Source organism: Hordeum vulgare, chromosome 4H (assembly GCF_904849725.1).
Source record: "Hordeum vulgare subsp. vulgare chromosome 4H, MorexV3_pseudomolecules_assembly, whole genome shotgun sequence".
NCBI lineage: Eukaryota > Viridiplantae > Streptophyta > Magnoliopsida > Poales > Poaceae > Hordeum > Hordeum vulgare.
This window is the reverse complement of record NC_058521.1, coordinates 522,805,644-522,823,148: the sequence shown is the minus strand read 5'-3', so window position 1 is coordinate 522,823,148 and position 17,505 is coordinate 522,805,644.

Here is a 17,505-nt window from a genome sequence, read left to right as displayed (position 1 = left end):
GTCTGTGCCCGATTCCGTGCTGATGACATTGGCGGAGTTCGAGACGGCAAGAGAGGCGTGGAACGCACTCAAGGAGATGAGGATCGGAGAAGATCGCGTCACCAAGGCTCGGGCACAAGTGCTGAAGTGCCAATTTCACAAGTTGCAGATGGAGGAAACTGAATCGGTGAATGACTACACCATGCGTCTTACTACTTTGGTGGGAGAGATCCGCGCGCTTGGTGCAAAGCTCGATGAGACCGAGATCGTGGAGAAGTTTTTCAGTTCAGTCACTGATAAATTCACGTACATCATCGGCACGCTCGAGCAGCTTTACGACATCAACGACATGACCATAACGGAGGCGATCGGACGATTGCGGACATGGGAAGAGAATGCTCGTGGCTGTCGGAAAGGCAAAGGAGGAGGTAGTGACCAACTCATGTACTCGCGCGCAGATTGGGAGGCCCCAAGTAGCAAAGGAAGGCGTGACGGTGGCTAAGGCTCAAGCAACACGAAGGGCGATGGACAAACCGGAAAAGGCAAAGGAAAAGGCAAACCACAAGGTCGTGGTAAGGCGGGCCAATCTAAAGAGCAGAAACCACGGAACTTGGACTTGTCCGAGGTCAACTGCTATAACTGCAATAAGATGGGTCACTTTGCGAAGGATTGTCCAAAGCCTAACAAGCGGGAGATCAAGGCAAATTTGGCAAAGCAGGAAGACGAAGGTCCAGGTCTTCTGATGGCCGAAGTTTGTGATCTCGCTGAAATGGTGGTTGTGAAACCAAGCCGGAAGGTGCTACTTCATGAGAAGAATGTGACACCTAAGTTATCCGGGGATCACAACGTGTCGTGGTATCTCGACACGGGTGCCAGTAACCACATGACAGGATGCAAGGAGAAATTTCTCGAGCTGGAATATGATGTTGAAGGCTCGGTCAAGTTTGGTGATGGTTCAAATGTGGAGATTTGTGGGCAAGGATCTGTCCTCTTCGAGGGTCTCACAGGCGAACATCGCATACTCACCGGAGTGTACTACATCCCACGGCTTCGCAACAACATCATCTCTATCGGGAAGCTTGACGAGAATGGATGCAAGGTGGATATCGAGAACAGAGTGATGACGATCTTCGACAACCTTCGGAACGTGCTAACTCGTGTTAGTCGCACACAGAACAGGCTCTATATCCTCAACCTTGATCAATCTCAACCGGAGTGTTGGCTCGCCAAGAGTGATGATGATTCGTGGTTATGGCATGCTAGATTTGGACATGTTAACTTCTACGCCTTGAAGAAGATGTCAAAGATGGAGTTGGTATCTGGGATGCCAGTTATCGACCATGTTGATCGAGTATGTGACGGGTGCTTGGTTGGAAAACAGCACCGCAGGCCGTTCCCTGCTCAGTCTACCTATCGTGCAAGTGATGCACTCGAGCTACTCCATGGAGATCTATGTGGCCCTATCGCCCCGGCAACTCACGAAGGAAAGAAGTACTTCTTCCTTGTGGTAGATGACTACTCGAGATATATGTGGGTCGTTCTCTTACGGTCTAAAGATGAGGTGTTTGAAGAGTTCAAGAAGCTAAAGGCTGCAACGGAGATGGAACACAAGTTGAAGGTTCGCGCTCTACGGACAGATCGCGGCGGAGAGTTTACGTCGAACGAATTTAACGATTACTGCGAGAAGATTAGCATAAAAAGGTTCCTCACGGCACCTTACATGCCGCAGCAAAACGGGGTCGTTGAAAGGCGCAATCGAACCGTCGTTGACATGGCAAGGAGTTTACTCAAGAGCAAGAACCTGCTGGGGACTTTTTGAGGAGAAGTTGTCTCGACGGCGGTCTATCTTCTCAAGCGGGCTCCAACGAAGGCGGTGGTCGGCAAGACTCCGTATGAAGCAATTTACGGACGTAAGCCGAATGTGTCTCATCTACGGACGTTCGGGTGTGTGGCACATGTGAAGACGGTGGAGCCGCATCTCTCAAAGCTTGCCGATCGTAGCACCAAGATGGTGTTCATCGGATACGAGAGGAGTTCCGGCACCAAGCATACCGCTTCTATGATCCACAAACCAAGCTTCTACGGATTTCACGCGACGTCGTGTTTGAAGAAAACAAAGCGTGGAATTGGAGTGCGGCAGCCGACGATGCTCCAAACGGTAACATATTCACGGTTGAATTTCCAACTGATGATGATGCACGGGAGGATGTCCAGGTGGTTGGCAAGACGCCCAACCAAGGTGACCACAATGGTAGTGATCATCATGGTGCCGACACCGCCGACAATGCGCATAGTGACAACAACGCACACGACATGGGCAGAGATCTCGACGACAACATCGACAACGAGGCGCATAGTGACGACGACAATCAAGATGATGGTCACGGTCACAACGACTACGCCGACGACGCGGATGCCGATGACATGCCCGGGACTCAGCCATCTCCCTCAAGTGCATCAACATCGACACAATTTGTGTCACCTCCTTCGCAAGCCACAACGGATTCCTCAGGGCCTCGTCGCTACAAGACCCTCAAGAAAGTCTAGAATTACAGAAAGCCAGTTACGCTCGAATACTCCGTACTATGTCTTTTCGGAGTTGAGGAGCCGGCGAACTTCATAGAGGCGAGCAATAGTCCTAGCTGGACGCACGCCATGGATGAGGAGATGAAGGCGATTGAGAGCAATGGCACGTGGACTTTGGTAACCCGACTTCCAAACGAAAAGGCAATAGGTTTGAAGTGGGTTTACAAGTTAAAGAAGGACACACAGGGTGCCATTGTGAAGTACAAGGCAAGACTCGTTGCAAAGGGCTACGTTCAACGTCAAGGAGTTGACTATGATGAGGTGTTTGCACCGGTTGCTCGAATCGAGACGGTGAGAGTGCTCCTAGCTTTGGCAGCACAAGAGGATTGGAAGGTTCATCATGTTGGAATTATGCCCTAGAGGCAATAATAAATATAGTTATTATTATAATTCCTGTATCAAGATAATCGTTTATTATCCATGCTATAATTGTATTGAATGAAGACTCATTTACATGTGTGGATACATAGACAAAACACCGTCCCTAGCAAGCCTCTAGTTGGCTAGCCAGTTGATCAAAGATAGTCAGTGTCTTCTGATTATGAACAAGGTGTTGTTGTTTGATAACTGGATCACGTCATTAGGAGAATCACGTGATGGACTAGACCCAAACTAATAGACGTAGCATGTTGATCGTGTCATTTTGTTGCTACTGTTTTCTGCGTGTCAAGTATTTATTCCTATGACCATGAGATCATATAACTCACTCACACCGGAGGAATGCTTTGTGTGTATCAAACGTCGCAACGTAACTGGGTGACTATAAAGATGCTCTACAGGTATCTCCGAAGGTGTTAGTTGAGTTAGTATGGATCAAGACTGGGATTTGTCACTCCGTGTGACGGAGAGGTATCTCGGGGCCCACTCGGTAATACAACATCACACACAAGCCTTGCAAGCAATGTAACTTAGTGTAAGTTGCGGGATCTTGTATTACGGAATGAGTAAAGAGACTTGCCGGTAAACGAGATTGAAATAGGTATACGAATACTGACGATCGAATCTTGGGCAAGTAACATACCGAAGGACAAAGGGAATGACATACGGGATTATATGAATCCTTGGCACTGAGGTTCAAACGATGAGATCTTCATAGAATATGTAGGATCCAATATGGGCATCCAGGTCCCGCTATTGGATATTGACCGAGAAGTCTCTCGGGTCATGTCTACATAGTTCTCGAACCCGCAGGGTCTGCACACTTAAGGTTCGACGTTGTTTTATGCGTATTTGAGTTATATGGTTGGTTACCGAATGTTGTTCGGAGTCCCGGATGAGATCACGGACGTCATGAGGGTTTCCGGAATAGTCCGGAAACGAAGATTTATATATAGGATGACCTCATTTGATTACCGGAAGGTTTTTCGGAGTTACCGGGAATGTACCGGGAATGACGAATGGGTTCCGGGAGTTCACCGGGGGGGCAACCCACCCCGGGGAAGCCCATAGGCCATAAGGGTGGCGCACCAGCCCTTAGTGGGCTGGTGGGACAGCCCAAAAGGGCCCTATGCGCCATAGAGATAAAAATCAAAGAGAAAGGAAAAAAAAGGGAGGTGGGAAGGAAGGGAAGGACTCCCACCCACCAAACCAAGTCCAACTCGGTTTGGGGGGGGGGAGTCCTCCCCCCTTGGCTCGGCCGACCCCCTTGGGGCTCCTTGAGCCCCAAGGCAAGGTCCCCTCCCTCCCACCTATATATACGGAGGTTTTAGGGCTGATTTGAGACGACTTTTCCACGGCAGCCCGACCACATACCTCCACGGTTTTTCCTCTAGATCGCGTTTCTGCGGAGCTCGGGCGGAGCTCGGGCGGAGCTCGGGCGGAGCCCTGCTGAGACAAGGTCATCACCAACCTCCGGAGCGCCGTCACGCTGCCGGAGAACTCTTCTACCTCTCCGTCTCTCTTGCTGGATCAAGAAGGCCGAGATCATCGTCGAGCTGTACGTGTGCTGAACGCGGAGGTGCCGTCCGTTCGGTACTAGATCGTGGGACTGATCGCGGGATTGTTCGCGGGGCGGATCGAGGGACGTGAGGACGTTCCACTACATCTACCGCGTTCACTAACGCTTCTCCTGTACGATCTACAAGGGTACGTAGATCACTCATCCCCTCTCGTAGATGGACATCACCATGATAGGTCTTCGTGCGCGTAGGAAAATTTTTGTTTCCCATGCGACGTTCCCCAACACATCATATGGATATTAAATCTGCTTTCCTCAACGGCGATCTCACAGAAGAAGTGTAAGTGGAACAACCCCTCGGCTACGAGAAGAAAGGCGAAGAAGGGAAAGTTTACAAGCTCAAGAAGGCACTTTACGGGTTGAAGCAAGCGCCAAGAGCTTGGAACTCAAAGTTAGACCGAAGTCTGGTCTCGCTTGGGTTCAAGAGATGTCCTCTCGAGCATGCAGTCTATACAAAGAACTCCAAAGCCTCAAACCTGCTAGTTGGAGTTTATGTCGACGATCTGATTATCACCGGAGATAGCATACAAGAAATTGAACGTTTCAAGGCGCAAATGAAGAACAAGTTTAGCATGAGTGATCTGGGATTACTCAGCTATTACTTGGGCATCGAAGTGAAGCAAAGCTCCGGAGAGATTTCCCTATGTCAATCGGCCTACGCGGTCAAGTTATTGGAAAAGTGTGGCATGTCAGATTGCTACGAGACACAAGTTCCAATGGACCAACATCACAAGTTGAGCAAGCGTAGCTCAAATCCGCCGGTGGACACCACAATGTATCGAAACGTTGTGGGCAGCCTAAGATATTTGGTGCATACCCGACCTGACTTGGCGTATTCAGTCGGGATCGTGAGTCGTTTCATGGAGAATTCGACAACCGAACACATGAGCGCGGTCAATCAAATTCTACGCTATGTGAAAGGCACAATTAATCTTGGCTGCACGTATAGAAAGGGAAAGGAAGGATTGATCCTTTGTGGATATTCAGATAGCGACATGGCAGGTGATGTTGATGACCGAAAGAGCACAACGGGCATGGTTTTCTACCTTGGCCCGAATCCGATTAACTGGAATTCTCAGAAGCAAAAGGTGGTGGCATTGTCTTCATGCGAGGCAGAATACATAGCGGCAAGCACGGCGGCTTGTCAAGTAGTTTGGCTGAGAAGACTCCTAGCTATTCTTGCAAAGCGGGAGGTGCATAAGGTGTCATTGAAGATCGACAACCAAGCTGCAATCTCATTGTGCAAAAATCCGGTTCATCACGAAAGGAGCAAGCACATAGATACCCGGTTCCACCACATCCGGGAGTGCGTTGAGGAAGGGATGATAGAAGTTCTGCACGTGAATACGAAGGACCAGCTTGCCGATATTTTCACCAAGTCCCTCGGTCGACAGAAGTTCATCGAGATGAGGAAGAAAGTTGGAGTGCAAGCAATGAAGACACATCAACAAGGTTAAGGAGGTGAATGTAGTAATTAACCTAGTTGTAGTCTAAACGTACGCGTGTGTCCTAATTTGGTTAGTATTGCAAACCGAGTAGGATTAGTAGTAGTATTGCAAACCGAGTCGGTTTGCAGTAGGCCTAGTTTAGCAATATATATACGTATACCCCTGTGTAGTTTTTGTATTAGATCAGATCAAAGCAATACAAAGTATTTCATCTATCTAGCTTAAGTCGCTGAGTTAAGTTCCGAGCCGTCGAGATGATCGATCAATTGATCACAAGCTGTGTATACGTGCGTGTCTTGCTACATCCATCAAGCTGCTTGCTTGGTTGGTTGTCTAGCTTTCCACGTTCGTGTATAGCTTCCGCGTGATTTGGTCTACGGGGTCAAAAGCCAACACCCTATTTAAAGTGAATGTTGCAGTTTCTAATGCGTATCCCCAAAATGATAGCAGTAAGTCGGTAAGAGACATCATAGATCGTACCATATCTAATAAAGTGCGATTACGACGTTCAGACACTCCGTTGCGTTGCGGTGTGCCAGGCGGTGTCAGTTGTGAAACGATTCCACACTTCCTTAGGTGTGTGCCAAACTCGTGACTCAAATATTCTCCTCCACGATCAGATCGTAGACACTTAATTTTTCTGTCACGTTGATTCTCGACCTCACTATAAAATTCCTTGAACTTTTCAAATGTCTCAGATTTGTGCTTCATCAAGTAGATATACCCATACCTACTCAAACCATCGGTGAGAGTGAGAACATAACGATATCCACCGCAAGCTTCAATGTTCATTGGACCACACACATCAGTATGTATTATTTCCAATAAGTCGGTTGCTCTCTCCATTATTCCTGAGAATGGAGTCTTAATCATCTTGCCCATGAGGCACGGTTCGCATGTGTCAAATGATTCAAAATCAAGACACTCTAATAGTCCATCAGTATGGAGCTTCTTCATGCGCTTAACGCCGATATGACCAAGGCGGCAGTGCCACAAGTATGTGGGACTGTCATTATCAACTTTACATCTTTTGGTACTCGCACTATGAATATGCGTAACATCACGATCGAGATTCGTCAAGAATAAACCATTCACCAGCGGAGCATGACCATAAAACATATCACTCATATAAATAGAACAACCATTATTCCCTGACTTAGATGAGTAGCCGTCTCGCATTAAGCAAGACCCTGATACAATGTTCATGCTTAAAGCTGGTACTAAATAACAATTATTAAGGTTTAAAACTAATCCCGATGGTAGATGTAGAGGTAACGTGCCGACGGCGATCACATCGACCTTGGAGCCATTCCCGACGTGCATCGTCACCTCGTCCTTTGCCACTCTCCGCTTATTTTGCAGTTCCTGCTTTGAGTTGCAAATGTGAGCAACAGCGCCGGTATCAAATACCCAGGAGCTACTACGAGCGCTGGTAAGGTACACATCAATAACATGTATATCACATATACCTTTAACGTTGTCGGCCTTCTTGTCCGCTAAGTATTTGGGGCAGTTCCGCTTCCAGTGACCTTTTCCCTTGCAATAGAAGCACTCAGTCTCAGGCTTGGGTCCATTCTTTTTCTTCTTCCCGGCATCTTGCTTACCGGGCGCGGCAACAGCTTTGTCGTCTTTCTTGAAGTTCTTCTTACCCTTGCCCTTCTTGAAACTAGTGGTCTTGTTGACTATTAACACTTGATGCTCTTTCTTGATTTCTACTTCTGCAGACATGAGCATCGAGTACAACTCGGGAATGGTCTTCTCCATCCCTTGCATGTTGTAGTTAAGCACAAAGCCTTTGTAGCTTGGTGGGAGAGACTGGAGGATTCTGTCAGTTATAGCATCATCCGGAAGTTCGACTCCAAGTGAAGTCAGACGACCGTGTAACCCAGACATTTTGAGTATGTGCTCACTGACAGAACTGTTCTCCTCCATCTTATAGCTAAAGAACTTGTCAGAGACTTCATATCTCTCGACACAGGCATGAGCTTGAAAAACTAGCTTCAGCTCTTTGAACATCTCATATGCACCGTGTTGCTCAAAACGCCTTTGGAGCCTCGTTTCTAAACTGTATAACATGCCACACCTAACCAGAGAGTAGTCATCACTCCGCGTTTGCCAGACGTTCAGAATGTCCTGGGCTGCTGCGGGAGCGGGAGGGTCACCTAGCGGTGCATCAAGGACATAAGCCTTTTTAGCTGCTTCAAGGATGAGCTTCAAGTTGCGAGCCCAGTCCGCATAGTTGCTACCATCATCTTTCAGCTTGTTTTTCCTCTAGGAATGCTTTGAAATTGAGGTTGACGTTGGCCATCTACAATATTTATAAAGACAACTTTTAGACTAAGCTCATGACAATTAAGTTCATTTAATCAAATTAAGTATGAACTCCCACTTAAATCGACATCCCTCTAGTCATCTAAGTGATACATGATCCATGTTGACTAACCCGTGTCCGATCATCACGTGAGACGGACTAGTCACCATGGTGAGCAACTTCATGCTGATCGTATTCAACCATACGACTCATGTTCGACCTTTCGGTCTCTTGTATTCGAGGTCATGTCTGTACATGCTAAGCTCGTCGAGTCAACCTAGGTGTTTCGCGTGTGTAAATCTGGCTTACACCCGTTGTACGCGAACGTTAGAATCTATCACACTCGATCATGACGTGGTGCTTCGAGACAACGATCCTTCGCAACGGTGCACACTTAGGGGAATACGTTCTCGAAATTTTAAGAGGGATCATCTTATTATGCTACCGTCGTTCTAAGCAATAGGATGAAAAACATGATAAACATCACAATGCAATCATATAGTGACATGATATGGCCATTATCATCTTTGCTCTTTCGATCTCCATCTTCAAGCATCGCATGATCATCATCGTCACCGGCGTGATACCATGATCTCCATCATCACGATCTCCATCATCGTGTCTCCATGAAGTCGTCACACCAACTACTACTATCACTACCACTATAGCTAACCGTTAGCAATGAAGTAAAAGTAGTAAGCACATGGCGTTGCATCTCATACAATAAATTAAGACAACTCCTATGGCTCCTGCCGGTTGTCATACTCATCGACATGCAAGTCGTGAAACCTATTACAATAACATGATCATCTCATACATCATACATGCAACATCACAACTTTGGCCATATCACATCACATGTCAAACCCTGCAAAAACAAGTTAGACGTCCTCTAATTGTTGTTGCAAGTTTTACGTGGATGATTTGGGTTTCTAGCAAGAACGCTTTCTTACCTACGTGACAGACACAACGATGATATGACAAAGCTATTTAACCTTCATAAGGACCCTTTTCATCAAATCCAATCCGACTAGAGTAGGAGAGACAGACACCCGCTAGCCACCTTTATGCACGGTGCGCATGTGTGTCGGTGGAACCAGTCTCACGTAAGCGTACGTGTAAGGTCGGTCCGGGCCGCTTCATCCCACAATACTGCCGGAAAAGAATAAGACTAGTAGCGGCAAGAAATTTAAAAATCATCGCCCACAACCTTTTGTGTTCTACTCGTGCATAGAATCTACGCATAGAAAACCTGGCTCGGATGCCACTGTTGGGTAACGTAGCATAAATTCAAAAAAAATCCTACGCATATTTGGATCTTCCTATGGGGAGACCAGAAACGAGAGAGGGGTGAGTGCATATTCATACCTTTGAAGATCACTAAGCGGAAGCGTTACTAGGACGCGGTTGATGGAGTCGTACTCGCGGCGATTCAGATTGCGGGGTGATTCCGATCTAGTGTCGAACTACGGCACCTCCGCGTTCAACACACGTGCAGCCCGGTGAAGTCTCCCACACCTTGATCCAGCAAGGAGGAGGGAGAGGTTGGGGAAGAACTCCAGCAGCACGACGGCGTGGTGTCGATGGAGAGACGAGGTCTCCTGGTAGGGCTTCGCCAAGCACCGGTAGAGAGAAGGAGAAAGAAGGGCAGGGCTGCACCGAGGGAGAGGGAAAAGTCTATCTCCAACAGCCCCAAAACCCCCGGTATTTATAGGAGGAGGGGAAGGGGGTGCGCCACCCCTAGGGTTCCCCCATAGGTGGTGCGGCAGCCACCAGATGGGAGAGGGGTGGCGGCCAGGGCAGGAAAAGGGGGGCGCGCCCTAGGTGGGCCTTGGGCCTCCCCTGCGCATGGGCTGGGTGGGGGGCGCACCAGCCCACCTAGGGGCTGGTTACCTTCCCCACTTGGCCCATCTAGCCTCCCGGGGTCGTTGCCCCCTTTCGGTGGACCCCCGGGGCCACCTCCGGTGGTCCCGGTGGTCCGGGTACGTTACCGATGATGCCCGAAACACTTCCGGTGTCCGAAACCATCCGTCCTATATATCAATCTTTACCTCCGGACCATTCCGGAGCTCCTCGTGACGTCCGGGATCTTATCCGGGACTCCGAACAACTTTCGATAACCTCGTATAACAATTCCCTATAACCCTAGCGTCATCGAACCTTAAGTGTGTAGACCCTACGGGTTCGGGAGACAGGCAGACATGACAGAGACACCTCTCCGGTCAATAACCATCAGCGGGGTCTGGATACCCATGGTGTCTCCCACTTGCTCCACGATGATCTCATCGGATGAACCACGATGTCAAGGATTCAATCAATCCCGTATACAATTCCCTTTGTTTGTCGGTATTGAACTTGCCCGAGATTCGATCGTCGGTATACCTATACCTTGTTCAATCTTGTTACCGGTAAGTCTCTTTACTCGTTCCGTAGCACGTCATCGTGTGACTGACTCCTTAGTCATATTGAGCTCATGATGATGTTCTACCGATTGGGCCCAGAGATACCTCTCCGTCACACGGAGTGACAAATCCTGATCTCGATCCGTACCAACCCAACAGACACTTTCAGAGGTACCCGTAGTGCACCTTTATAGTCACCCAGTTATGTTGTGACGTTTGATACACCCAAAGCACTCCTACAGTATCCGGGGGTTGCACAATCTCACGGTCGAAGGAAAAGACACTTGACATTAGAAAAGCTTTAGCATACGAACAATACGATCTAGTGCTATGCTTAGGATTGGGTCTTGTCCATCACATCATTCTCCCAATGATGTGATCCCGTTATCAATGACATCTAATGCCCATGACCAGGAAACCATGATCATCTATTGACTAACGAGCTAGCCAACTAGAGGCTTGCTAGGGACACATTGTGATCTATTTATTCACACATGTATTACTGTTTCCTGTTAATACAATTATAGCATGAACAATAGACGATTATCATGAACAAGGAAATATGATAATAACCATTTTGTTATTGCCTCTAGGGCATATTTCCAACATATCGGTATTGTATCGGGACCACCGAAAGGGTACCGGGGGTCCACCGGGAAGGTCCACCTGTCCCAGAGGGCTACATGGGATGAAAGGAGAAGGGAACCAGCCCCTGGTGGGCTGGTGCGAGCCAAAGGGAGGAGGCCCAAGGCGCAAGGGCCAAACCCTAGGGCGTGGTGGCTGTCTTGGGTGGCAAGCCACCCCCTAGGGCGCCGCCCCTCCTCCTCCTAGGGATGTCGCACCACTTAGGGTTTCCCTAGGGGTGGATGCACCCCCTCTCCCTCCCTCCTATAAATAGTGGAGGAATTGGGAGAGCTGCACACACACGTATCTCTCTCCCTCGGTGCAACCCTACCTCTCCACCTCTCCTCCTCCACGGTGCTTGGCGAAGCCATGCCGGAGAGCCACAAACTCCATCGCCACCACGTCGTCGTGCTGTCAGAGTTCTGACTCTACTTCTCCTCCCTCCTTGTTGGATCAAGGAGGAGGAGACGTCCCCGGGTTGTAGGTGTGTTGAACGCAGTGATACCGAATGTTCGGTGTTTGATCGGATCGCCGCGAGTACGACTCCATCAACCGCGTTCGTATTAATGCTTCCACTTTGCGATCTTCAACGGTATGAAGATGCTCTACCTCTCTCGTTGATGGTTTCTCCTAGATTGATCTTGGTGTTTCGTAGGAAATTTTTGAATTATTACTACGTTTCCCAACAATTTCCTCATTCAACAGGTCATCGCTTTTGTCTAGCGGTTTCTGAAGCTTTTCGAGAGCAGTTTGTTGCTTAGTGACAATCTTATCAAGCTTGTAGTAATTGGGTTTTGATAGTCATCAGGTTCACATTCACTAGAGTCAGAAGAGGAAGATTGGTTGGGTACCTTGGAACCTTTTGCTATGAAGCAATAGGTGAAAACAAAGTTGTCATCACAGTCATTAGTGTTGTTGACGTTGTCATTTTCTTCGAGTTCGAAGATGGATTGCTCATGAATGTAGTAGCAAGAGCTAAGCTTGCCACACCAGACTCTAACTCCTCTTCAGAACCTTCCTCTTCATCACATTCTTCAGATTCTTTCTTAGAATCCATTTCCTTGTCAATAAGAGCCCGAGGCTTTCTGAAACTGTTCTTCTTGTGTGATGAGGACTCTGAGGATGAGGACTTTGAATACTTCTTATTTTTCTTTGAGTCATCAGAACTGTCATCCTTGTATTTCTTCTTCTTTGATTTCTTCACCCAGTGAGGACAATCAGCAATATAGTGACTAGACTTCTTGCATTTATGGAAGATTCTCTTCTCGTAGTCCTCAAATGAAGATTCTGATTTCCTCATATCTCTTCTTGAAGACTTTCTGAATTGGCCTCGTCTTGAGAACTTCTGGAATTTCCTAGCGAGCATAGCAAGTTCTTGACGAAGTTCTTTAGGATCACCAAGGCTGCAATCAGAGTCTTCTTCTTTAGATGAGGAAACAAACTTTACCTTGACCGCACAAAGTCTTCCATATCTTGATCCATTGCAGTCTCATTTCTTTGCTTTTTAGAATTCGTGAGTATTGAGTCTCTCAAGAATATCAACAGGATCTAGTGCCTTGTAGTCTCTTCGTTCTTGAATCATCAGAACGAGTGTATCGAATGAAGAACCAAGAGATCTGAACAGTTTCTTCACCACCTCATGGTTTGTGATGTCTCTCGCTCCAAGAGCATGTAGTTCATTGGAGATATCAGTGAGGCGATCGAAGGTTTCGTCGCAACATTCATTATCAAGTCTCTTGAAGCGGTTGAAGATATTGCGAAGAACATCAGCTAGAGAGTCACGTTGAGTGGACACTCCTTCATTGACCTTGGACAACCTTTCGTAGATATGCTTTGCAGAGCCCAAAGCACTCACTCTGTCATATTGACCTTTGCTCAGAGGGCCATAGATGATACTCTTTGTTTGACTGTCAAGTTGCTTGAATCTCTTCACATCACTAGTATTAATAGTTTCAGACATAGTGGGAACACCTCTTTCCACAATATAACAAAGATCGTTGTCAATTGCTTCATGGTGCATGCGCATCTTGTTCTTCCAGTAGGGGAAGTCCTTCCCTTGGAAGGTAGGACAACCTGCAGTGAACTTGATCATACCTGTGGTCGACATAACTAAAATTCCAAGTGGCTAAACCAAAATCACATAGAACAAGGGAGTACCTTGCTATGATACCAATTGAAAGTGCGTTATATCGACTAGACGGGGTGAATAGGCGATTTTTATAAATTCATCACTGAGGAAATTCCTTGTGAGGAAAGTCCTCCATCACAAACTGCGTGAAGCGGAAGAAGTACTTCGGCAAGTGCGCAAAAGAACAATAGCATAGTCTTCAGAGTGAAATGAAATGTTCGGTCTACACAAGTAGCGTGTTTAGGATATGCATGTGAAGAACCAGTTAAGTGAAGAATTTGGGATGAGGAAATTGAGAAAGTCTTCTGTCAAATTCTTCAAACAGTAACGATCAAAGTCATCAACATACAACTTAGGAAATGAAAGGGTTGAGGAAATAGAACCACGTACTCGGTGAAGACAGTGGTTGATTGTAACGCCTCAGACACACCCGCCGGCGGTCGTTACTCCTGGCGGGATCTAGACTGGCCCCACATATCAATACTAGTCTTTTCTGCGCACTTTGTCCTCACTCATGCGCACCCGGGATCAACTTCCCGGTCGGTCATCCATCCTAGAACTACTCCAAGCCGAGCACGCTTAACTTGTGAGTTCTGTTTGAATGGGCTCCCGGAAAAGAAGGAATTCTTTATTGGTATGAGTAGTCTATCATCCCTAATAAGCCAGGCTATCACATACGCCACCACTCGGAGGAACCGACGTCCTCGTCGGGCCACAGGACCGTTCCCTCTTGGTACAAACGTCTGTGCATCCAGTCCAGTACATGTACCATGCCGTGTGCCACGACGGGTCACAAACGTCATGAACAACATGACCGCACACCTGTCCGCAAACATCCGTGTAACCGCGAGGGTCGGCTCTGATACCAAACTTGTAACGCCCCGGACACACCCGCCGGCGGTCGTTACTCCTGGCGGGATCTAGACTGGCCCCACATATCAATACTAGTCTTTTCTGCGCACTTTGTCCTCACTCATGCGAACCCGGGATCAACTTCCCGGTCGGTCACCCATCCTAGAACTACTCCAAGCCGAGCACGCTTAACTTGTGAGTTCTGTTTGAATGGGCTCCCGGAAAAGAAGGAATTCTTTATTGATATGAGTAGTCTATCATCCCTAATAAGCCAGGCTATCACATTGATGACCTAGTTTCAACTACTGTGGCAGTCGTACATTTGGTTTAGAGCGACTTGGCATATAAACCAAAGGACACATAGTCCCAGGACACACAGTTCTTACCGTATTCTCCTTGAGCTAAGGACACAGATTCCTCGCCCAACACTCGTGGTAAGTCTTTAGAGCAGACTTCCAAACCCTCACAAACTCGGTCACCCGGTGATTCACAATTCACTGTTGGATGCTCTAGACTATGATGCCTAACCAGTTGGAGGATGCACAGTCCTCAAAGGTAACAAGCGTTGGTTCCACACAGGAACAATCTCTTCAGCGATGCTCAATCACTTTGGGGTTTTCGGTTTTGGTTTGGGTGTTTGGGTTTTTTCCTCACTGATGAATTTCTCTCAAAGTATTTGAGGAATGGGTTGCTCTCAAATGACAAGTGTTAGTTTCTCTCGTGGAGCAGCCTAGGGCCAGGCCCACAGTTGTGCACACTGTGCGGCCTGCACAGGTCCCATAATTTTGCGGGCCTAAATTTTTTGTATATGCCTAATATTTCTTAAAGAAAAAATATTCTGGGATTTGTTGAACTCGGTCGTTGGGTGCTGGTGATGGGCCGCTGTGAGGTGGCGCTGGCGCTCCGCGAGGGCCAACGCATCGAGCACTGGTGCAGGGTGCTCGATAGTTGTTTCTTAAAAAACTGTTGGGTAAGAAGGAAACGTGATAGACGGTTTAAAAAACAACGAGATCACGGGAATTGATCGACCGAGAAACCACAACACGACAACAGCAGAAGCGACAACATCGCTACAGGAAACCGGAAGGCGGGTGATAGGGGCCGGTCAACCGGCCTAAAACCCAGGATGCATGCGTGTCCGAATGTTGGGGAACGTCGCATGGGAAACAAAAAAATTCCTACGCGCACGAAGACCTATCATGGTGATGTCCATCTACGAGAGGGGATGAGTGATCTACGTACCCTTGTAGACCGTACAGCAGAAGCGTTAGAGAACGCGGTTGATGTAGTGGAACGTACTCACGTCCCTCGATCCGCCCCGCGAACAATCCCGCGATCAGTCCCACGATCTAGTACCGAACGGACGGCACCTCCGCGTTCAGCACACGTACAGCTCGACGATGATCTCGGCCTTCTTGATCCAGCAAGAGAGACGGAGAGGTAGAAGAGTTCTCCGGCAGCGTGATGGCGCTCCGGAGGTTGGTGATGACCTTGTCTCAGCACGGCTCCGCCCGAGCTCCGCAGAAACGCGATCTAGAGGGAAAACCGTGGAGGTATGTGGTCGGGCTGCCGTGGAAAAGTCGTCTCAAATCAGCCCTAAAACCTCCGTATATATAGGTGGGAGGGAGGGGGCCTTGCCTTGGGGCTCAAGGAGCCCCAAGGGGGTCGGCCGAGTCCAAGGGGGAGGACTCTCCCCCCCCCCAAACCGAGTTGCCCTAGGTTTGGTGGGAGGGAGTCCCCCTTCCTTCCCACCTCCTCCTTTTTTTTTCCTTTCTCTCTTGATTTTCTTCTCCTTGGCGCATAGGGCACTTGTGGGCTGTCCCACCAGCCCACTAAGGGCTGGTGTGTCTCCCCCAAGGCCTATGGGCTTCCCCGGGGTGGGTCGCCCCCCCCCCCCCCCCCCCGGTGAACTCCCGGAACCCATTCGTCATTCCCGGTACATTCCCGGTAACTCCGAAAACCTTCCGGTAATCAAATGAGGTCATCCTATATATCAATCTTCGTTTCCGGACCATTCCGGAAACCCTCGTGACGTCCGTGATATCATCCGGGACTCCGAACAACATTCGGTAACCAACCATATAACTCAAATACGCATAAAACAACGTTGAACCTTAAGTGTGCAGACCCTGCGGGTTCGAGAACTATGTAGACATGACCCGAGAGACTCCTCGGTCAATATCCAATAGCGGGACCTGGATGCCCATATTGGATCCTACATATTCTACGAAGATCTTATCGTTTGAACCTCAGTGCCAAGGATTCGTATAATCCCGTATGTCATTCCCTTTGTCCTTCGGTATGTTACTTGCCCGAGATTCGATCGTCAGTATCCGCATACCTATTTCAATCTCGTTTACCGGCAAGTCTCTTTACTCGTTCCGTAATACAAGATCCCGCAACTTACACTAAGTTACATTGCTTGCAAGGCTTGTGTGTGATGTTGTATTACCGAGTGGGCCCCGAGATACCTCTCCGTCACACGGAGTGACAAATCCCAGTCTTGATCCATACTAACTCAACCAACACCTTCGGAGATACCTGTAGAGCATCTTTATAGTCACCCAGTTACGTTGCGACGTTTGATACACACAAAGCATTCCTCCGGTGTCAGTGAGTTATATGATCTCATGGTCATAGGAATAAATACTTGACACGCAGAAAACAGTAGCAACAAAATGACACGATCAACATGCTACGTCTATTAGTTTGGGTCTAGTCCATCACGTGATTCTCCCAATGACGTGATCCAGTTATCAAGCAACAACACCTTGTTCATAATCAGAAGACAGTGACTATCATCGATCAACTGGCTAGCCAACTAGAGGCATGCTAGGGATGGTGTTTTGTCTATGTATCCGTACATGTAAATGAGTCTTCATTCAATACAATTATAGCATGGATAATAAACTATTATCTTGATACAGGAATTATAATAATAACTATATTTATTATTGCGTCTAGGGCATAATTCCAACAGTCTCCCACTTGCACTAGAGTCAATAATCTAGCCCTCACATCACCATGTGAATTACATTGTAATAAATCTAACACCCATACAGTTCTGGTGTCGATCATGTTTTGGCCGTGGAAGAGGTTTAGTCAGCGGGTCTGCTACATTCAGATCCATGTGCACTTTGCATATATTTACGTCCTCTTCCTCGACGTAGTCGCGGATGAGGTTGAAGCGTCGTTTGATGTGTCTGGTCTTCTTGTGA